The sequence below is a fragment of the Lissotriton vulgaris genome, chromosome 1_2 (genome assembly GCF_964263255.1).
Source record: "Lissotriton vulgaris chromosome 1_2, aLisVul1.2, whole genome shotgun sequence".
NCBI classification, from domain to species: Eukaryota; Metazoa; Chordata; class Amphibia; order Caudata; family Salamandridae; genus Lissotriton; species Lissotriton vulgaris.
Window position 1 is genome coordinate 259,016,357 of NC_141686.1, and position 23,512 is coordinate 259,039,868.

The window sequence follows — 23,512 nt, forward strand, 5'->3', positions numbered from 1 at the left end:
GAATGTGCCATATCTATAAGACAAGGCGCATTCAATCAATCAATCAATCAATCAATCAAAAATATTTGTAGAGCGCACTACCTACCCGTAGGGTCACAAGGCGCTTGGGGGGGGGGGGGGGGTTTGTGCCGCTACTGCTCGAACAGCCAGGTCTTGAGCTTCTTCCTGAAGGAGAGGTGGTCTTGGGTCAGGCGCAGGTCGGCCGGGAGGGAGTTCCAGGTCTTGGCGGCCAGGTAGGAGAAGGACCTTCCTCCTGTGGTGGCTCTACGGATGCGTGGGACGGCGGCGAGGGCGAGGCTGGCAGATCGGAGGTGGCGTTTGGGAGCGTAGAAGTTGATGCGGTTGTTGAGGTAGCTCGGGCCTTGATCGTGGAGAGCTTTGTGTGCGTGGGTAAGGAGACGGAAGGTGATTCTCTTGTTGACCGGGAGCCAGTGCAGGTCTCTTAGGTGTCCGGAGATGTGGCTGTGTCGTGGGATGTCGAGGATGAGTCTGGCTGAGGCGTTCTGGATGCGCTGGAGTCTCTTCTGGGTCTTGGCGGTGGTTCCGGCGTAGAGTGCGTTGCCGTAGTCCAGTCGGCTGGTGACGGGGCCTGGGTGACGGTCTTCCTGGTCTCCATGGGGATCCACCAGAAGATCTTCCGAAGCATGCGCAGGATGTTGAAGCAAGACGAGGAGCAGGCGTTGACTTGCCTGGTCATGGAGAGGGAGGAGTCCAGGATGAAGCCCAGGTTGCGTGCGTGGTTCGTTGGTTTGGGTGCGGTGCCCAGGGCGGGGGGCCACCAGGAGTCATCCCAGGCGGAGGGCGAGGAGCCCAGGATGAGGACCTCCGTCTTGTCTGAGTTCAGTTTCAGGCGGCTCGTCGTCATCCACTCGGCTACCTCTTTCATCCCTTCGTGCAGGTGGGCTCTGGCGGCGGCGGGGTCGTTGGTCAGGGAGAGGATCAGCTGGGTGTCGTCGGCGTAGGAGAATATGTTGAGGTTGTGTTGGCGTGCGATGGCCGCGAGGGGGCTCATGTAGACGTTGAAGAGAGTAGGGCTCAGCGAGGATCCTTGAGGGACGCCGCAGATGACTTCGGTGGCCTCTGACTTGTACGGTGGTAGGTGGACTCTCTGTGTTCTTCCGTCGAGGAAGGAGACGATCCATTCCAGTGCCTTCTCCTGGATTCCGACGTTGCTGAGGCGCTGCACTAGGGTGCGGTGGCAGACCGTGTCGAAAGCCGCGGAGAGGTCTAGGAGGATGAGGGCCGCTGTTTCTCCGTTGTCCATCAGGGCGCGGATGTCGTCGGTGGCGGCGATGAGGGCGGTCTCGGTGCTGTGGTTGGCACGGAATCCGGACTGCGATGGGTCGAGGGATCCATTCGTCTCGAGGAAGGCGGCCAGCTGTTTGTTGACGGTCTTCTCGATGACTTTGGCTGGAAACGGGAGTAGAGAGATGGGGCGGTAATTCTTGAGTTCGGTGGGTTCCGCTGTTGGTTTCTTGAGTAGAGCGCTGAGTTCGGCGTGCTTCCAGCTCTCGGGGAAGGTGGCGGTGTCGAATGAGGTGTTGATAATGTCCCGCAGGTGGGGTGCGATGACAGCGTTGGCTTTGTTGAAGACGTGGTGAGGGCAGGGGTCGGTCGGAGATCCGGAGTGGACGGAGTTCATCATGCGGACGGTGTCTTCGGTGTTGACCGGGGTCCAGGCGCGGAGGGTGGTGGTGGGTTGCGTTGCTGCGGTCGTGGCGTGCGTCGGTTGAGTGCTGAAGCTGTTGTGTATGTCCGCGATCTTGTTGTGGAAGTAGGAGGCGAGGGAGTTGCAGAGGTCTTGCGATGGGGTGATGTCGTTGTTTCCGGCGTTGGGGTTGGAGAGCTCTTTCACGATGTTGAAGAGTTCCTTGCAGTTGTGTGCGTTGTTGTCCAGTCGGTTCTTGAAAGCCGTTTTCTTGGCGGTGCGGATCAGTTGGTGGTGTTTCCGGGTGGTGAGCTTGAGGGTGGTCCTGTTGTCCGGTGTGGGTTCCTTTCTCCAGGCTTTCTCGAGGGCTCGGCAGTTCTTCTTGGAGCTCTTGAGTTCGTCGGTGAACCATGGGGCTCTCTTACTGCCGGGTCTGCTGGGCGGGATCCTCAGAGGGGCGAGTTCGTCTGCGCATTTGCTGATCCACTTCGAGAGGTTGTCGGCGGCCTGGCTGGGGTTCGCTGAGCTGGCCGGAGGGTGCTGGCTCAGGGAAGCTGCGATCTGGTCGGCTGTGATCTTGTTCCAGCTTCTTCGGGCAACCTGTTGCTGGTGGTGGTGGATCGTCGTTCTTCTGAAGGTGAAGTGGATGCATCTGTGGTCCGTCCAGTGGAGTTCTGTGGTGTGGCTGAAGGCGATGTCTTTGCTGGATGAGAAGATGGCGTCGAGGTGGGTGGGGGTGGACACCAGCTGCTTGAGTCCAAGGTTGGCGAGGTTGTCGAGCAGGGTGCTGGTGTTGCAGTCGTTGTTGTTCTCCAGGTGGAAGTTGAAGTCTCCCAGGAGGATGTAGTCAGCGGAGGGGAGGGCGTGCGGGCTGACGAAGTCGGCGATGTCCTCGCTGAACTGAGTGCGTGGTCCCGGAGGTCGGTAGATCAGGTTGCCTCTGAGGGTGGTCTTCGGGTCGGAGTGGATCTGGAAATGCAGGTGTTCGGCGGAGGGTGGGGTGTTGTCGGTGCTGGTCGTGATGCGGATGGTGTTCCTGTGGATGATGGCGATGCCTCCTCCCACCTGGTTGGCGTTGCGGTCCCTCCGGGTGATCTTGCAGCCTTCTGGGATGGCGATGACGATGGCGGGCGCTGAGGAGGCGTTCATCCAGGTCTCCGTGATGAAGGCAATGTCAGGGGCTGTGGCGTCTAGGAGGTTCCAGAGTTCGATGGCGTGTCTGTGGACGGAGCGGGTGTTGAGCAGGATGCACTTGAGGTGGTTGTTGCTGGTGTTCGGTTTGGCAGGTGCTGGTGTCGGGCAGGTCCGGATGCAGGTGAACTTGCAGGTGTTGCAGCTGAAGGGTCTGTGGACGCTTCGTGGGGTGGCTCGGTAGCATCCCGGGACTCGGCCGGTGTTGAGTGCGCTGAGGGTGGCGGCGGTGTACGTCAGGCGGGTCGGTCGGGGTCCTCGAGGGCCAGGGGTCCTGGCACTGGGCGCGGTCCAGGCGCGGACGGGCGCAGACGGGCTTACCTTCGGCGCACAATCGGCGCTCCCGCTGCGCATGACCGCTGCGCGTTCGCACGGTCGTCATATATGTACCCTTCCACAGCTCTGGCGCACAGTTGGCTGCCATGCCCTAATGCAGCATCCTTACACCTGGTATAGGGGTGTCAGCGTTGTAGGAATACTTGTTTTTGTGCAGGAAGGGACAACTTCCTACAAAAAAACAACCAATCAATGGAGGAGATTTCCGCTTACTATGTGTGCTGCAGATTGCAACACATATAGAAAGAGGAAAGAAACAAGGAGAAATAAAGTTATTTCTCCTCGTTGAGAATCCCTTACACCTTCCCCTGGGGAGGCGTAGGCTTTTGTCGCATTCCCAAGTTTACAGGCGGTTGTACATTTGGGAATGTGTCAAATGCCATGGATGTTACCTGGGAACACCCACTGTAACACCCATGGCACGCCTCTCCATCGCAGTGTGAGGCAACGCAAGGACTTGCGCTGTGTTGCCCCACTCCATATCTACAAGGCCATGACGGCCACGCAGGGTGGCTTTACGTGGCCTTGTAGATATGGCTCTGCAGTGTGTGGAGCCAGACTGTCATTAAAAGTGAGGTTCCTGCGGGCACAGGGCTTGTAAATAGGGTGTTGCAGAATGCAGCCCAAGTGGAAAGAGTATAAAACGAGAAGAAATGTAAACGTTTCTCCTAGTTTCGCCTGCTTTGGGGAGGAATACATTTCTGGTGCTGCCTCAGATTCATGCTTTGTTGTAAATCTGCGGCAGTGTCAACACTATGGGTGTTGTGTGGGAACATCCACTGCAATGCCCACTTCACGACTCGCAGACGCAGTGTGAGGTAACGCAGTGACGTGCGCTGCCTTGCCTTACTCAAATCTCCAAGGCCATGAAGCTCCAGGCAGGGTTGCTTTGTGTGGCTTCTTAGCTATGGGTCTGCATTGTGCGCACCTGGAGCATTAAAAAAAGTAAGGCTGCAGTGGCACCCGGGGCTTGTAAATAGGGCTACCATCCTGTACCAAAAAACTCAATGGAGGTGGTAATAAAGTTACTTCTCCTCGTTATGGCACCCTTGGGAGGCGCACAGTTTTGACACATTCCCAGATTTAGGATCTGTTGTAAATCTAGGGTAGTGTCAAAGTCCATGGGTGTTGCATGAGATCACCCACTGCAACGCCAATGGCATGCCTCCCAGACGCAGTGTAATGCAACGCAGCCACTTCCGCTTCATTACCTTACACCATATCTATGAGGTCATGAAAGCCATGCAGGGTGGCTTTGCATGGCCTTGTAGATATGGGTTTGCACCACCGGAACATTAAAAAAGGTGATACCCCAGCGACGCCTGGGACTTTTAAATAAAGCCTCACAGTGTGGTGCCTGGCAGAGGTTATTAAGAGCCACTGTGCTGCACCCTCGTAGTTTACACAGTGTGGTGCTTTGCTGACTTTATTACGGATGCCTAGTGACCACCTGTAGTATCTGCACAATTGAGGGATGCATTGTGGTGCTTGGGAAGTGTCATTAGGACCTCCCAGTAACGAAATGTGGTCCCCCACCCCTGGTGTATGCACAGTGTGCTATCTGGCTGACTTGATTAGAGACACTTATTTGATGACCTGTGGTACTCCACCCCTGATGTATATACAATGTCATGCTTAGCAGAGATTATTGGGGACCTCTAGTAACTACCTGTGTTACTGCAACCTGGTGTATTGTGTGACCCTCCTATTCCTACTGGACCTCTAGTAACTTTTGCCAGATTGTGAGACCCTTACGAAACAGAATGCTATCCACGTCCAAACCAACCCAAATTTCTAAATCCCTAATTGTGCACATACATCCTTCAAAAAATGTTTTATATTCTATTCATCTATCTATACTACTATTATAAAGAGAGAACAGACACCTTTTGGCAAGGTAAACTCGGGAACTACAGCGCCAATCCACACACCCAATACAGCATTGGAAAGGGCAGTTGCAGCAGAAGGACATAGGCTATGCAGACGCCCACCATATACATTTAAAATGTAAAAGAACCGTGCCAGCAAAGTAGTCCCTTGTGGGCGTGTCTGCATTGTGCTGTGGGTGTGTGCTGGGGCGTGACAATCGCTGGGGGCATTCCGTCACGAGTGTTGTTTTATCTTCCCAGGTTCTATACATTCCTGCTCCCTTTAAATAGTAATTCAGTGGAGGTCCCATTCTCTTAGAACCACCCCAAGCACAGTTATGGGCAAAAATACAACTAAAAGGCCCTGCAAAGCATTATGGGATAAGATTAGCATAATTTTTAGCATTCATGAAAGGGTTTCAATGTTTTTGAATTTTACTCATCAGGGACATCTTGGGACGGCGAGGTGAACTGCAACCTGATGTATAATATTTTAAATGCTATTGCATTTGCCTCATCAGGGACATCTCGGGACAGCGAGGTGAACTGCAGTTTGATGTATAATATTTTAAATGCTTATTGCATTTGCCTCATCAGGGACATCTACGGACGACGAGGTGAACTGCAGTTTGATGTATAATATTTTAAATGCTATTGCATTTGCCTCATCAGGGACATCTAGGGACCACGAGGTGTACTGCAGCTTGATGTATAATATTTTAAATGCATTTGCATTTGCCTCATAAGGGACAACTAGGGACGACGAGGTGAACTGCAGCTCTTGGTAGAATTATTTGGATACTAATATATTCACTTCCCACTGCTAATCTCGTCCCATAATGCTTTGCAGGGGCTTGATCTCAAAATCATCACCTCTCTCACTGCTTGCTGGAAGCTAATTTCACTTTTGTGAAATGATTATATGTATTTTAGCATGTAGAAATACTTGTTATTTTACCTTGAATATATGAGGTTTCTGTTTTAATAATTGGAAATCTGACGGAACAAAATATTGCGGATTTATTGTATCAAGTTCGCGCCAATCCCGCCAACCCCTACTTTAAATACCCCTGCACCCCATAATCATAACCCACCCTTACTCTATAAAATACCCCAACACCCTTAAACACTAACCCTCCTTAACCCTATAAATATACCCTGTACCCCAAACCCCAAACCTATCCCTAAACCCTATAAATACCCCTGTACCTCAAAACCCAAACCTACCCCTGAACCCTAAAAATACCCCTGTACATCAAAACCCAAACCTACCCCTGAACCCTAAATATACCACTGTACCCCAAAACTCAAACCTAGCCCATAACCCTTAAAATACCCCTGTACCCCAAAACCCAAACCTACCCCTGAACCCTAAAAATACCCCTGTAACCCACAACCCAAAACTAGCCCACAACCCTAAAAAACCCCTGTATCCCAAAACCCAAACCTAGCCCTGAACCCTAAAAAACCGCTGTACCCCAAAACCCAAACCTAGCCCTGAACCCTTAAAATACCCCTGTACCCCAAAACCCAAACCTACCCCTGAACCCTAAAAATACCCCTATACCCCAAAACCCAAACCTAGCCCTGAACCCTAAAATACCCCTGTACCCCAAAACCCAAACCTAGCCCTGAACCCTAAAAATACCCCTGTACCCCAAAACCCAAACCTAGCCCTGAACCCTTAAAATACCCCTGTACCCCAAAACTACCCCTGAACCCTAAAAATACCCCTGTACCCCAAAACTACCCCTGAACCCTGAAAATACGCCTGTGCCCCAAAACCCATACCTATCCCTAAACGCTAAAACTACCCCTGTACCCCATAACCCAAAACTGTATCTGAACCCTTAAAATACCCAAACACCCCAAAACATATACCTCAGTACCCCAAAACATATACCCCTATACCTATACTTACCTTATCCAAACATTTTAAAAAAACATGCTTTTACCATTCATGCATTTACAACGAATTTCGTTGTAAATGTATGGATGGTAAAAGCATATAAAATGTAATGCCATGCGTTATAATGGCATTGCGGAGTCATGGTACATTCATAATGAAAGTATGCGGAGTGATGGTCTGCGGAAAGAAAGTTGCGGAATAATGGGTGTTTACCCTCCCCTGGTAAGTACATTGGTGGCACGGCGGCCCACATCTCCAGCAACATACTCATATTTTTTCACCACCGATTTGAAAAATGCACAGGTCTTTCTCAATGATGGCCAGCACCGACATGCACTTTTAGACACACCTCCCGCCACAAGTTCTAGAATTTCAAACTTTAGAGCTGGGGAGCTACGTTCGAATCTCGGCATCAGGTCAACATCCTGTGATTCCAGGCAAATTGCTTTGTCTCCCCTTGCCTACCACAAATGAATGTGTTCTTCTGTAATGTAAATTGTGCTCATGCCATGTTGTCGAGTTCGAGCTATATAATATTGCAAGGAAAAATAAAGTAAGGATACTCGAGTTCACACACTACTGAATGCGCACTCTTAAGTGCATCAGCAGTGCAGTGTAAATCGGAGCGTTTCACAGGCCAGTCACAGATAAGAAATGCTATCAAAACGAACTCCTACAAAACAATATACTACTGGCCGGCAGCAATTCATACCCGGACAACGTCGGGACGGGCTGCTAGTATGTAATAAACAATGTTGTATCACAGTGTTCCATTCAGTGAGTCCCGGTAAATGATGAGTCTTCAGTGGACGAGTAATAAATTCTTTATTTGTTTCAAAAATCTGAATTCTTTCTTCATGAAAACAAAACTGTAGCCGGTGCCTACGCGTTTCGTCTAACAAGGACTTCTTCAGGGCGGATGAATCGCAGTCTGGATTGAATAACGCCAAGCCACGAAGCCAGCTGTCAGACCGATTACAATATGTTGGACTCATAAAAATCCAGCGCATCGCAGACTATTTATCATCGAAAGATTATGAAATACATATCAGGGAAGACGCTAATCCAAAATTCATAAGTAGTGACACAGAAATTGCACCAAATATATTAAGGAAGTGACTCATGTAAATAATCATCACGAGAAGAACCAGTAAAATTCTTATTCAATCCAGACTGCGATTCATCCGCCCTGAAGAAGTCCTTGTTGGACGAAACGCGTAGGCACCGGCTACAGTTTTGTTTTTATGAAGAAAGAATTCAGATTTTTGAAACAAATAAAGAATTTATTACTCGTCCACTGAAGACTCATCATTTACCGGGACTCACTGAATGGAACACTGTGATACAACATTGTTTATTACATATTGTTATGACTGTATTGTATGGTAACAGATCATTTTCACTTTGCTAAAGAGTGCTGGACATTTTTGGAATTATAGTAATTGCATTCTGTGAATACCAAAATAGTAGTAAGTTTAGGATTGAGTCTTAAGTTCATTATGTGAATAGGGCCCTGTGTACTTGCAATATCGCCAGGTCCAAGAAGTTAGGGGCATATTATCAATAAAAGAAGATACATTTTCGCCGCTTTTATCGGCAGGAAACTGCCACTAAAGCGGCGATAATGGGCTTGATAATATGTCCTGGTGAATTCTCATAGCAGCCCAGGTTCTGGTGTTAAACTGGGCTTCTAGGGGAATTCACAAGGGCATATTATCAAGCCCATTATCGCTGCTTTAGCGGCAGTTTCCTGGCGATAATTTGTCGCCCTTTCTTGATAATAAGGCCCTTAGTTTCTATCCACAACCTCCAGGAGCGCTCCACGACTCTGTTGTCCGCCGTAGGTGCTGCTTGCTTCTATCGTCTCGGCCAGCTATAATCTGCTGGGCTGCTCCCTTGTCGCTTCTAGCAGCCGAGCAGGACTTCAGGCGGTTCTATGCCTTTCAGTAGCAGGATACACCCATCCATGGGGCTAGGCCCAGATCGGCAGCCTCACGTAGTTTACGGCCCGGTTGCGAGTCGGGTCGCCGTCTGCAGGTTCAGCATTGCCGGTACCAGCCGGAAATGTTGCTCCGTGCAGCTGTCTCTATCCGTACAGCAGCAGCTTGTAGGATTAGCATGGATGGATGTATTTATGGAGGATACAGGAGAGTTATCTGCCCAGGCCCGGGAGCACCATGATTAGGCGTCCGCCATTTTCTACAGCTTGCCACCCTCCTCCCCCCGAAGGACTTACTGGATAAAGTTAGATGTAACCGATGATGCTGCTGGAACGCAGCTTGAGTGGCTAAGGGTAGAGAATACCCAATTAAAGAGTGGGAGGTGCAAGGCTCCTTCTTACCCATAGAGGTCAGAGCCAACAAGCAGGACATCACCGCCAAACTGCAAACCCACAATCCTGTGCGCACCAAGCATTGCTGCTACAATTGCATGTTCAATGCAGTCTTTATGTGCTATTTTACATAATTAAAAACATATGCCTCCAATAAGCTTGGAGAACAAAACAAACCACCAACCGTCTTCATGGTGTAAGGTTCCGGGACTTTGGCATGTGACATGCAAGGCACCATATTGGGCACCATTTAAGAGACTAGCTAAACCCTGGTGACAGTGGGCCCGATTCACAGAATGAACTTAAGACTCAATCCTAAACTTACTACTATTTTGGGATTCACAGAATACACTTACTACTTTTGGCATTCACAGATTGAACTTACTACTTTTGGTATTCACAGAAGTTAGGATTTTGTCTTAAGTCTCTCTTAAGTCTGTCTTAAGACAAATTTAGGACAAAATCCTAACTTCTGTGAATACCAAAGTTAGTAAGTGCTTTCTGTGAATGCCAAAAGTAGTAAGTTTAGGATTGAGTCTTAAGTTCATTCTGTGAATCAGCCCTTGGACTCTCCTGAGTGTTCACTGGCCCAGATTTACATAGAAACCATCTAATGCTGAGCAGCCCTGAGGCCAAGATTTGTATTTTTGATAAATGACTTTTTTTTGTTTTTCAACAGCATTACCATTCAATATTATACCAATCAATATGTCTTCATCCTAATTACTTAAGTGCATCTGTATAAGCAGTGCTACACAACTGTAGGCCAGCAGGTCAGCCATTTATGCAGTATCATATTAGCGTTTAAGTCATCAATTCGAAACCCAGGTCCCCTCATCATTTGTTCCATATCATTTGGCAGGGCAACCCCAGGCCTCGTACATCAGCTTCTCGTGTCTGGGGCACCAATCCAGCCATGCCGCCATTGAGTGAGTGATGGAGGATCAGCGGATTTCCCATGAGATGCTATATCTCTCGTGGCTACCATGATGGCTGTGCCCATCAAGGCCGGTCCCGCCCTCATGACCCCGGCACCTTCAGACACTCCCAGCAGCTATATTAGTGGCAACAGGTCTACTTCCCAACCCAGTACCATTGAGAGTTCCACCACCACTGACCCCCAGAATCGTTGGATGATTTGGCAGCCCCAGACCATGGGGTAGAAGTCTGCGGCAATCGAGGAGCATCGGCAGCACCTGTTTTGCGCAGGGAAGCCCCCCTTAGGTAGATGTGAGATATGCACAATAGAGATAGTACATTTGGATCAATCTTAGCCTAGAGGATATCAAAATGAACCTAGGGGCCATCAAAGCGTCTCTCCAGTCTTCGTCTTCTAGAGGCCTTATCCACTCCTCCCATCTCTTCTGGAGGGGTCCAATATCCCCGGGGGCATAAACGATAAGTATGCAATATATATTTCAGAGACGCCACCCTTTCCATGACTATCCATCATGATCTTGGCTTTAAGCGGGCTGAATTCCGGAAGGGACGTGTCTAGCGTGATGTGTGTATGCAGTGCATGGCATGTAGGTATTTATGGAAGGTATTTATGGAATTGGGTTGTGGACAGTGTGTATGTGGATTGGAGGTCTTGAAAAGAGTACATATGTGTCTCGGACCACACATCTCCCAATTGGGTAATACCTATTGCATCCCCTTGACTGAAACCTTCCAGTACCGTAACCTCACTCAGCCACCTGCTGCACCATAAGGGGAGTTTGTTGTGTGAGTGTAAATGCACATCCTTCCTGTGTGAGTTGGTGCCACCCGTCATCCAAGAAACACCATACGGGTCACTTATGGCAATGTGGTGGGGATCGTATCTCCCTAAAGCATAGCCATCAATTTGGGAAAGCCCATAGAGGTGAGCTCAACCCTGTAGGCCGAGTCGGACCATCCTCTGGTGAGCCAGTCATTTATGAGTAATAGCTATGATGCTAATTAGTACAAGTATAAATTTGTTATGCCACTGAGACTAAGATTTACAAAGGTTTTGCGCTGGGTTTGGGTTACTTTTATAGTGCAGACCCAACATAAACCTTTCTGGAGATTTACAAACCAATGCAAATTGGTATTTGCCGTGGTTTGCAAAGAACAGCAGAACAAACCTTTAGTGTCAATTGAGCGTACATCGGTGGTACATACACATTCCAAACCCATGCTGTGTGTCACAAAACCCTATCTACTAACATTAGTGGAAGGGTGATAAAAGGAGAAATTGTTTCCTTTTTCCGTTCTTCTCTGACTTTTCATGTGTGCTGCGCTGTCCACATGCAAAGTAGGAAGAGTTTTAAAACATGTCATAGGGCCCGATTCCCTTTTGGCATTTACAGAAGTTAGGATGTTGTCTTAAGTCTGTGTTTAAGTCTGTCTTAAGTCTGAAGACAAACTTAAGATAAAATCCTAACTTCTGTGAACACCAAAAGTAGTAAGTTTAGGATTGAGTCTTAAGTTCATTCTGTGAATCGGGCCCATAGTACTTTGTACTGTAACGGAATCCTTGAAGTACAAAAGCCATGCTCGACTCACACTCAGCAGCATACTTCGGTGCCGGCACCAGGGAGAGGGGAGGAGAGAGTCGTACCTCTGTAGATATGGCACTTTCCTGCTCTCTCCCGTTTCACACAGAAGAGCAACTTTGGGTGCTGCGCTGCGTTGCATGACACCTTTGTTCATCTGAGCCTTGAAGTGTGGCACTGCATTGCGTGAATGGGAGAGACTCTCTCTGTTTGTTGCACACTTTAGGCAGCCAGGCGTTAAAGCAGACACCATAGTGCAAAGTGCATTGTCTGAAGCATGGCTTTGGGGAGTATTTCTGGACAAATCGCACAGTGCAGCGCAGCTAGTCACCTTCCTGCGCTGCATGAAAGGGAAAGGGCAGGTTCCATCATATCTAACATAACGCGGTGCATTCCTGTCTTATCCCAGCACTGTTGCACAATGTGCGGCCCAGTGGCAACGCAGGCACCCTTGCACCATGGTGAAAGGTTCTCTGCGTTGTAGGCCAGATTGTTTTTGATCAACAAGAGATACCTTCCTGCACAAACACAATCCTCTGAGGCCTTTACCTCTTTCTGTGTGTGCTGCAGAATGCCGAAATAACTGGGAGAAATAGAGATACTTCTCCTTATTACGCATCCCCTGAGGTGGCGTCGCATTTTGATGCTTTCCTTGGTCTACCATTGTTGGTAAATCCGGGAATGCATCAATCTATGGATGGGTGCGTGGGAACACCCCCACTCCACCCATGGCACGCCTTTCCAAGGCGGAGTAAAGAAAAGCAGCATTTTGCACAGTGTTTCTCTAGACTTATCAAGCCACACCATGCAAGGTGGCCTTACGTGACGATAAATCTACCTTGAGAGTTGCGTCGCTCTTGCGCCCCATTTTGTAAATATGCCCCTCTGTATTGGAAGGGAAATCTTCCAGTAAAACAATATGCCTTTGAGGCATTTGAGGCTTTTCCCACTTCAGATCTGCACTTTACAGCGCCGCACACATGCAAAGTGGGAAAATCGAGGAGACACAAAAAAGGTTCTCTTCGTTACGCCTGCCTCGAAGAGGTGAAGTGTTTTGGTGCAAAAACCTGATTACAGTTCATTGTAGATAGAGCTTTGTGTCAAAGCCCATCAGTGGTTTCATAGGAACATCCATGCAGCACCCATGGAGCGCCCTCTTCATGCAAAGTAATGCAAGGCAGCGCCAGACCCTGCTCAGTGTTACCCTGTGGCTGGAAGGCGTTACATGGGTGTTGCATGGGTGCTCCCAAGCATCGCCCATGTATTCGGACTCAGTCCCAGAGTTACCAACACAGGTAGACCCAGGAATACATTAAAACTGTACGACTTCCTGATAGCGGCGCAATGAGGAGAAATGTATTTCTCCCTCTTTCTAATTGTGCTGGATCCTGCAAGGGCGCTCTCGCTGCTATGCAACGCTACGTTGCGTGGCATAATCATAGATCTGGGCCTTGGTCTTGCAGTGCTGCAGCTTTTTTAATTTGACTATGCTAAAAATAGTTGTAACCCTCCCATCTCCCAATGGATTATGAGTTGTCTTCTTGTAGAGTTGTTAAGAGTTTTATTAAGTGCACCGAAAATCCCCAAATAATTATCAAGCGATAAAACATCTAGGGGCATATTTACAAGCCCCTTGCAACATCTTTACGACACCGTTGTGTCACTTCTGTGACGCAGCGGTGTTGTAAGTAATGCACCACTCTCCGACATATTTACAACGTGACGCATCTAGGGAGATGCGTCACGTTGTAAAGCCCAGCGCTACATTACACCTGCGCCAGTTATAATGTAAGCAGGGTGGGCATTCCGTCGGAAGGAGGCCTCGTAAAAGTGATGGGGTGAAATCTACAAGATTTTACGACCCTGCTGCATCAAAACCTTATACCTGCTTGTAGCAGGCGTAAGGAGTGACGAAGCACAGCAAATACAAACCGCCCCTGAGCAGTGCTGGAGTTGGGTCACGCTTCCAAGACGACTCCAGGACTGCATCACCTTTACGCCGCAGGTTGCGTCACGCATCTTTCTATCCTTGCGCCGCATTGCAAATGCAGCGCATCCATGGTGGCGAAAGGGGTTTTTAACGTTACACAAAAAAACTAGCGCGTCCCTGCTAATATGTAGGGATGCACCAGTTACTGTAAATCTGCCCCCTAGGGTCATATTTATGGCAAAGTGGTGCAGCCGTGCTGCACTGCATCACTGTAAAAGGGCAGTAATGTGCAGTATTTAAGGCATACAGTTCATTCCTGTCCTTTCCCACTGCACAGAATGCAGCACACATCGAAACAGGGACAAATGAGGAGAAATAGCGATATTTACAAGCTCTTGTAAATCTGGGGATGCATCAAAATCCATGGGCGTTGCGTGGGGACAACCATGCCACGTCAAGTGAATGCCTTTCTAGTGTAAAGTAGGACAGCACAGCGATTTGCGATGCTTTGCCTTAGTTACTCCATATTTTTAAAGCTATTCAAAGCCATGCACAGTGGCTTTGCGCAATTTCAAAAATCTGACTTAGGGGTTTGTGACATGTATGTACCACATTTGAGGTGCAAGCATGAAGGAACGCTCCAACAAATATACCCCCAAAAATGGACCCATATTTATGGGCTTTGTGAGGCAGGATAGTGCAGCAAGTCACCCTGCTGCCTTGCCCTGCATCACAGGGTGAGGCCGTTAATGTGCCATATTTATCCTTAAACTTCATAAACGTTATTGCATGATTTGTTAAAACCTTTGCAATGGTCTACAATGGCAGAAATTCATTACAATGCATAAAACAGATGATTGGTAAAAGAGACCTTGCAACTCTATTAAAAACATAAGTCATATGACATATTAAACATTATTGCATTTCACTAACAGTGATACAGTAAATTATGTCAGTTAAAGAAGAGAAAAGTAGTCACAAATAGGCAGAGTGGCTCAAGTCCGAGGCCGACTATCGGCTTCACACATCCTCTGACTTTGTTAAGAAGTGATCCATAAACCTGACCAAGGCGCCGTTGAGTACAGTGTTCAAAGGGTCGAAGCAGGCCAGCACTGCTCCTCTGCAGGTTCCAACTTCCTTTTCAATCCAACCCCTTCGCAATAAGGTTCTTCGGTCTTCTAAAAGATTAGGGCACAAGCATAGGACATAGGACATGAATTATGTCTTCCCTATAATGGCCACAGAGCCGAGACGTTTCCTCAACCCCCTCTCTTTTCCATTTTGGGAGATGGCAGGTCATAGAAAACACCCCCATTCTCATGCTCAGACTGGAGCTTGAAACGTGCATTGAAGGTGGTTGTTAAATAGCTCTGGGGTTTCAGCTGTAAGTAGGTTCCTAGGGTCATCCATCCGTGGCTCCGCGCCGAGAGGCTTGCCCTGTCTTCTGCTGAAGAGAGTCGTTTCGCACTGAGTTTTGCTAGCCTCTTGAATTCGTTTTGGCTTACATTTAGGACCCAGAGGTGCTCAGACCAAGACAGCTAAGGCCACAGGACAGATAATGGTGCCTTTCTGGCCATCGACTTATGTTCAGCTGGGTCCATAGATAAAGAGCCAGACTGCCTTTCTTAGCCGTTCTGAGCTGATGGCAGCTTGTTATGAAAGTCACCATACTACCCAATGACTTCCTGCAGATGCCAAATTCCAGCCTGATTTGTGGCAGTGATGAATAAGAGGGTAGCTGGAAGATTGTTCTATAGATTTTTGTGACTGATTTATCCAGTTGCCCGCTATCCCACCCATTCAGAATTTCACAACCATAGGTAAGGGTAGGCATGACCTTTGCCTGGGCTGCCAGGAGGGTTGTGGCAAATGTTGGGCCATTTCATTTTTCGTGAATGATCAAGTGTGAAAGACAACGCAATTCCTATGTTTTTTACCTCTCCCAGCTGGCTCGCGTATCTGCCGTTGTTAATAACCCCTTCGCTGCTAGGCCTTTTCCCCACCTGTGCTAAGCCTTTTTTTTGCTATATGGGGTAGTTCGTGTTTAGACCCCTGTAACTTTTTGACCACAAAAGGTCCTTTTTTTCCAACATCATTGGGATTCTAAAGGTACCCCTGGAGGGTACCCAGAATTTAGCCAAAACACAGCTACATTTTGTTTTTGGGGGAAAAATGGGAAAAAAGTCCTGCAAATGAAAGCGTCTGGGTTTTCCCCGCAAATGGTATCAAAAAAGGGTTTGTGGGGCTGAAATCACCATTTTCCCAGCTTTTAGGGAATTACAGACTTTTTTACACAGTTTTGGCATTTTTCTTAGCCTATTTTTGCTATTTTTTGTGCTTTGAACCTCCTTCCAGTTAATGGTAGAAATGGGCATAGAAGTAATAATAGATCTTTGAAAGCTATACATTTTAGTAAAGTAGACAAAATTTTGAATTCATCAAGGGGTCATTTGTGTAAGTCCTTCAAGGTTTCTTCATGGAAACGTACAGTTAAATAAAGGAAAAATTGAAAATTAGTTGAAATTATAGGACATTGGTTCCAGTATAGGGGAATTGATAGTCCCCCTAGTACTAAAAGATCATTAGATATTGATCCCTTCTTGCCATTTCATGTATTTACCAGTATTTAGGGAAAACTATCAAAGCTATACATTTTTGAAAACTAGACACCCAGGGGAATCCAGGATGGGGCGACTTGACTGGCTCTCACCAGGTTCTGTTACCCAGAATCCCTTGCAAACCTAAAGAAATTGTCAAACAAAACACATTTTCCTCACATTTCTGTGGTGGAAAGTTCTGGAATCTGTGTGGATCCACAAATTTCCACTCACCCCACTTTGCCCAAAGTCTTCTGAGAAAAATGGTACCTCACTTGTGTGGGTAGGCCTAGTGCCCGCAACAGGAGACGGCGCAAAACGCAACGTGGACACACCACAATTTCACAGTGAAAATTGACCCTTTTTTTGGTAAAGTGCCTAGCTGTAGTTTTTGAACCCTAGCTCTGCTGGCACCAGGGGAAACCTAGCAAACCTATACGCTTTTTTAAACTAGACACCTAGGGGAATCCAGGTTAAAGTGGCTTGAATGGCTCCCACCAGGTTCTGTTACCCAAAATCTCTTGCAAACCTAAAAAAATATCCACCAAAACACACTTTCCTCACATTTCTGTGGTGGAAAGTTCTGGAATCTACATGGATCCACAGATTTCCACCCACCCCGCCTTCCCCAAACTTCCGAGAAAAATGGTACCTCAGTTGTGTGGGTAGGCCTAGTGCCAGCGACATGAAAGGGCGATTAGCAGTTGGATGGCCTCCAACTGCCTAAAACTCAATTCATCTAAGACGGAGGTCATGCTCTTTGGAAACATCCAACCTTTGTGGTCCCCCTTATGGTGGCCTGAGGAACTGGGAACTCCACCTCAACCTGTCAGTAAAGTCAAAAATTTGGGAGTGATATTTGATGACAAGCTCCTTTTCCATCATCACGTGAATGCGGTTGTTTCATCATCCTTTAACATCTTAAGGAAAATAAAGAAACTCTTACCGTATCTCCCCATAGCAACGGGAAAAACACTAATATCCACACTGGTGTTTTCACGTACCGACTACTGCAACGCACTCTTCCTCAATGCCCAAAAAAAGGTTATTTCCAAACTACAACTGATACAAAATGCCTCCGCTAGAGTTTTATTGGGCATTCCCAAACATAGCTCTGTTTCTGGACATCTGGACCAACTGCACTGGCTCCCAGTTAGAAGTCGTACGAAGTTTAAGACCCTCTGCATTGTCTATAAGGCAATAAATAATATGGGACCCAAATTCCTGAGAAGTTCTTTTAAGCCTTTGGCAACCCCCAGAACGCTGCGTTCCAATACTGCTCATATGCTTCAGATTCCTAGAACAAGGAAAGCAAACTGGGGAGACAGATGTTTTGCCATAGCAGCAGCAAAACTATGGAACTCCCTTCCCTTCAATATAAAAAGTAGTCCATCCTTGATTGTCTTCAGAAAACAGATAAAGACGTGGCTGTTTTCCCAACGGCACGACTTATAGATCTCTCAACCAATGCCTTAAAGTTCTAATTACTGGTCTTCTGCCTTTAGCCTCTAGCGCCGAGACACCCATGGGTAATTGTAGCGCTTTAAAAATTGCAAAAATAAATAAATAAATAAATATTCAGCGTGGACACACCACAATTTCACAGTTAAAATGTATCTTTTTTGGCAAAGTGCCTAGCTGTAGTTTTTGATTCCTAGCTCTACTGGCACCTAGGGAAACCTATACATTTTAACACATCAACTTTGACGACAATGTGGTACAAAGTGCAACACTTTCAGTACAGAACAAAGTACACAACTGGTTCCGCTTGTGCATAGAAATTGGCCAATCACATCTGGCATAGCAGGAAACTGTGAGATGAAAATATATGTGTACAACCTCACATCTGTGATGTAGTTCAAATGCACACTGTCCCGCATCAAATAGTCAGCTCCTCCCAAACAGTCACAATGTACATTGTCATGCAGTCTGTATGTAAACTTGAACAATGCGTCAACATACATGTCAACATAATGTTAAAATGCATCTCCCCTTCACATTGCAGATGGCCAATCAACACCTCCTGCAGAGCAGATAAGACAACTCATCAGTGATGATGAAGAGGACCTCCACACCTTTGACACCAACGCCCTACAACAGCTCATGGACAGCTACGTCAACCCACCTCCAGGAGCAGGGCAGCCCAGCTGTATCGAGGAGACCCCACCCCCTGCACAGACCACACAACAGGAAGCACCCACCACCACGGCTGGCTCTCAGCGCCTCACCGATGCACACATCGCATTCCAAGGCCAGGTGTTAGACTGCCAGAAGGAGGTGGCTGAAGAGGTGCGGATGGGGTTCGACCCCATGGCAGCCAATCTAGATGACATACATGGGTGTCTTAGTCACATCAGGGACCACTTGCACTCCCTAACGGACACCCACAGTTCGCTCCATGATGTCCAACAATCCATGCCCGACATTGCTGGAGTCATGACTCTGAGAGGAGAACAACTGTCTGGTTAGAGTGGCCTCAGCGATGTCAGCCGAAAGTTGGCACAGATGCTGAGGATAATGGAGAACATGGAGCGGATGCAGGCAGAAGCAATAGCTGCCAAGGATGCACACCAGCGAAAAGTTGTTGGTATCTTCCATGCCCAGCAGATCCTCATCATCGCACTGCTGCCACTAAGGTAGTCGCTGATGAATGCTGCTGGTACTTCTACACACACAACTCTGTCCCCAGTGGCACACAATGCTGCAAACCAAACATCAGCACCCATATGTCAGACAGATGACATAGAGTACAAAGATGCGGATGATTCCACCTTTGTAATAATAAGGAGCCAGCAGTAATCTTCTCCACCATATGCTCTGTTTCAGCGTGGTTCTGCCCTCTGCATAATGTCCTGTAACAACACCTCCCACTGTCCCTCGAAACACTCTGCAACACTCACCTTGGACCTCAACATGTACAGCCATATTTTGTTTGCTTACCAATGACACAGCAATCAGACAGCAGACTGTACTCTTCCTCTTTTGATGTACTTGTCAATCCCTAAATGACTCTGGCTGGCCCTCCACTGGGCTACAATGTACTGTGGGGGTTGCATGACTATGTACTGCTCCAGCTCTAACACTCCATCGAATGTGAATAAATCATTCAAATTCTCACAGATGAGTTATTTCCATAATCAATCAAGGATGAATGTATTGTTGAATGTAAGGACATTGATTGCACAAAAAGGCACACGATTTGTCATTCTAATCAATACTCATCATAGTTGAAGTTGCTTGGACTTAATTAGCATGTCCGTGTCAGTACGGGCAAGACAAGGGCCACAATATGCAGACCAATGCATCAGACACTAACAGTCAGCATTCAGTCATGGTACAGTTCCACGTGAGTGGCGTTGTGCATGTACCCGGGATGTTCTGCCATTCCCTTGGTGGCTCTTGTAGAACTGGCACTCTTCTGAACTGGGCAGTCATGTGGATGATATGCCACAGCTCAGAGAAATGAGTCGTATGTGTGTGGAACTTATGGACACATGGGTTGTTGTGCACGTAAGTGTCAAGAATATTCCATGCAAGACTTTTGTATGTGGTGGTGTGGATATGTTGGTCTTTCATTAGTGATTTGCGTAGTGTGGGAGTCGTCATCATCTGCTATGGTATTTCTCTCAGGAGGTGCCTGCCGCATGCAAGACCAAGGACGGAGGTGCAGATGTCCTTCTGCCTTATGTATTGAGACAAAGGAGCTTTCATCCCTAATTTTAGTCTGACTACTGCTTGCATTCTGGAAATTTGATGTGGCTTTCATGCTGCAATTGCACATAGGACTTTGGCCTATGGTGCACCAATAGCGACACACACACACAACAGTTGGCATGTATGAGCCAAGACCCAGAGCGGCCTTGCGTACCTTGTACAATCCCCTCAGGCGCAGCCGCCCTCCGTGTGCATGCAACATTGTCGATTGTGGATCGTGTTGCACCGAAACTGCGACAGAGACACAGGCATCAGTTGGTTTCCTGTCCAGCCCAGAAATGAACCACGCCCAGAGCCCAGGGATAATTATTCACACCCCTATGCTGGAATGGCATATGCCGATCCAGCCCACTCGGCTTACGTCTAAAGTAGGGGACGAAGACGCTACGTGCCCCAGTTCTTCCCTGCTGCCGAAGGTGACATGGCTTTGTCCGCCTGGCATTCACAAGATTCAATCAGAAAGGGTCCATGACTTGCATTGCACAGAGTTGGTTTCATTGGATACACTACGGCCAGCACGGGCCTACCTCCACGGGATGGTGACTTTCGGTGCAGTGAGGTAGGGGCACCTTAAGTGCTGAGCGGGTGTGCAGCCTGTGATGATGCGCAGTCCTGGTGGTCCGGACTGGTAAGGATTTGTGTGAGCCCTGCTGGACCGCGGTGTAGGCCTGAGCCAGCGGGCAGCGCAGACCTACCACCACGTGGAGTTGCCTCGCGGTTCACAGAGTTAGTGGCACCTACAGAGCTGAGCGGGTGTGCAGCCTGCGATGATGCCGTGTGCATTGATATGATCTCTGCCATTGCGAAATCAAGACCCAAAATCACATGTGTGACCTGGTGGCCTGCAGTGCGGGGCTGAATGGTGTGGAGGCTGCCAAGGTTGCGGGCCCCGGGCTTGGAGCTTGCACTGGCATCCTGCGGGACCTCTTGGAGACACGCCGGTGGCGGAAGGTGAGCAGTGAGGCCTGGGTGCGCAGGGACGGGCAATAACCGCTGGGTGGCGGGACGGGCTGGTGTGCAGCAGCCTGGGTGCGCCGGGCCGGTCAATCACCGCTGGGTGGCGGGAGGGGCTGGGGTGATGCAGCCTGGGTCTGCAGGGGCTGGCAAGCGATGATGGCGTGTGCATTGATATAAACTCTGCCAATCTAGACTCTGTTTCAGATAAGGGACCTGGTGGACTGCAGTGTATGCCGGCATGTGGTTGGAGACACACCAGTGGCAGCAGGTGAGCAGTGAGGCCTGGGTCCGCAGTGTTGCCACTCTCTCGCTTTCTCCCTCTCCCTCTCTTCCTTTCACTGCCTCTCTCTCTCTCCCTCTCTCTCTCCCTCTCTCTCTCTTTCTCCCTCTCCCTCTCTTCCTTTCACTGCCTCTCTCTCTCCCTCTCTCTGTCTTTCTCTCTCTCTCTCTTTCCTTCTCTCTCCGTCTCTTCCTTTCTTTCTCTCTCTCTCTCTCTCTCTCTCTCTCTTTCTTTCTCTCTCTCTTTCTCTCTCTTTCAGCTGATGACACACCTTCTTATCTTGAATTTTGTCCCGCAGGCTGTGACTTACAGATTGTCCAGAGAAGACCAGCCATGACTCTTCCATATAGTTGTTTTGAGTTTAATTTGAATAAAATAATTTGTTTAGAAATACAAAGATGAATGAATGATTCTCCTTTTACTGACCACACATGAATGTTAATTGTTGTAATTGTGCGACATCAGGTCATTTGTTCATGATTCCGTAAACTTGATGTAAAATATCTTTGTCCTGGGGTGGGTGGCCTGGGTAGGGCCCGGGGCGAGGGATCCTGGGGGAGGTGGCGGTGGGTGTTGTGGCCCTCTTGGGTGTCCGAGCTGCATGATCAGTAGCTCCATGGCATCTGTTGTTCTTCTGGTGTGGCTGTGGGCTGAGCTCCCATTTCTGGTGTAGGTTATCGTTTGACTTAAAACCAGGAAAGAGCAAGAGTTAATTCCCTGATGGTAACGTGCCTTATAACATGTTTTGTGATCTTATCACCTATCTGACTGGTCGTTGAGAATGTTGCGAGGTGGTGTTGTCACGGCTTTTCGCACGGGAAAGTCTACTCTGCATCTCATTAGCGTTAGTTGCCGGTGTCATCCGTGGCGATGTTTTTTGGGGCTGCTATCGCAGGAAAACCTGCGATTTCGGCTGTTAGCACCAGCTTGTGAATAGGGTGATAAATCTATGGCCACATTGACTAAAGTGCAGGTAACTCTGTGATAAGTCCTTGAAAAAATGCCCCTTAGTCTTGCTGATCAGGTCATAAAACGAGGGCTAGAAGTCCCAGAATGGAAAGGCAAAAACTGGTCTTGAGCACCAAGTCACATCTGGATCCAGTAAACCCGACAGCCATGGTACGAGCAGAACCTCTGCCTTTAGTTATCATTGCTGCAGAGAAGAGGTAAAAGCTGAGCCCGTGTTTATGCTTTTATAAGTAATCCCATTGCAATTATGTTTTTGTTTCAATCTATGTTTACAGAGAGTTAGATCGCTGTGAAATTGTCTAGATGTGAGCACACAGAAAGTCAGCTCAGATATTACACTATTCCAGGCTCAGCAGATCCCCTTGGTCCAGGTTCACTGACAACCACATATGTCTTTGCTGAAAGGAGCCCAACATTTCCATTTCATTTTACTATTTCATTACCACAATAGCACTGTCTCTGGAGCTGTGTAATACCATAGTGTTGTCAGTGACTCATCTTTCTATTCCTATCCTAACACCGACTGCCTGTCCTGGTTTTAAGAACATGGTGGTCCTACAATTAGGAGAAATAAAATGTCATCAAGGCTCACTGAGAGAGTCAATAACAAGACGGCACCAGGAAAACTCACAATGCTTGTGCACCTTCTCCCTCACCTACTACACAGGGATGATCCAGCCAGCGCCTCCTTAGAGACAGTGGTTGCAGAGGGTGCCCACCAGCACTATTTTCAGGGACTGGCACTTATTTTCCTTCAACAGATTTTGGTCCAAGGCAAGAGAAAGAAAAACAAAAAAGAGGGAAGGAAGAATGAGGAGAAAGATGGAAGATCAATAACAAAGGGAGAAAGCAGAGATAACAAGCATTTACGATATAATAGGTTTCGCAGCATTAAAGTTTGAGTTATTGGCATTGTGTATGACAATGCGTTGCATAACATTTTTAGCAAACTTTGAATTGGTGAGCAGTGAGAGTGTGTGCAAGGATATGCTGTTGCTCACAGCAGTTATTATTCACACAGCTCTGATGCACCTCAGGCACGGGCTCACAGCAGTTATTATTCACATTGCTCTGATGATGCACCTCAGGCACAGGCTCACAGCTGCTATTATTCACACAGCTCTGATGATGCACCTCAGCACGGGGCTGACGCAGTTATTATTCACACAGCTCTGATGATGCACCTCAGCACGGGCTGCCGGCAGTTATTATTCACAGCTCCCTCTCGCAGCGAGCCCAGGAGGCACGGCAGACAAAGCGAT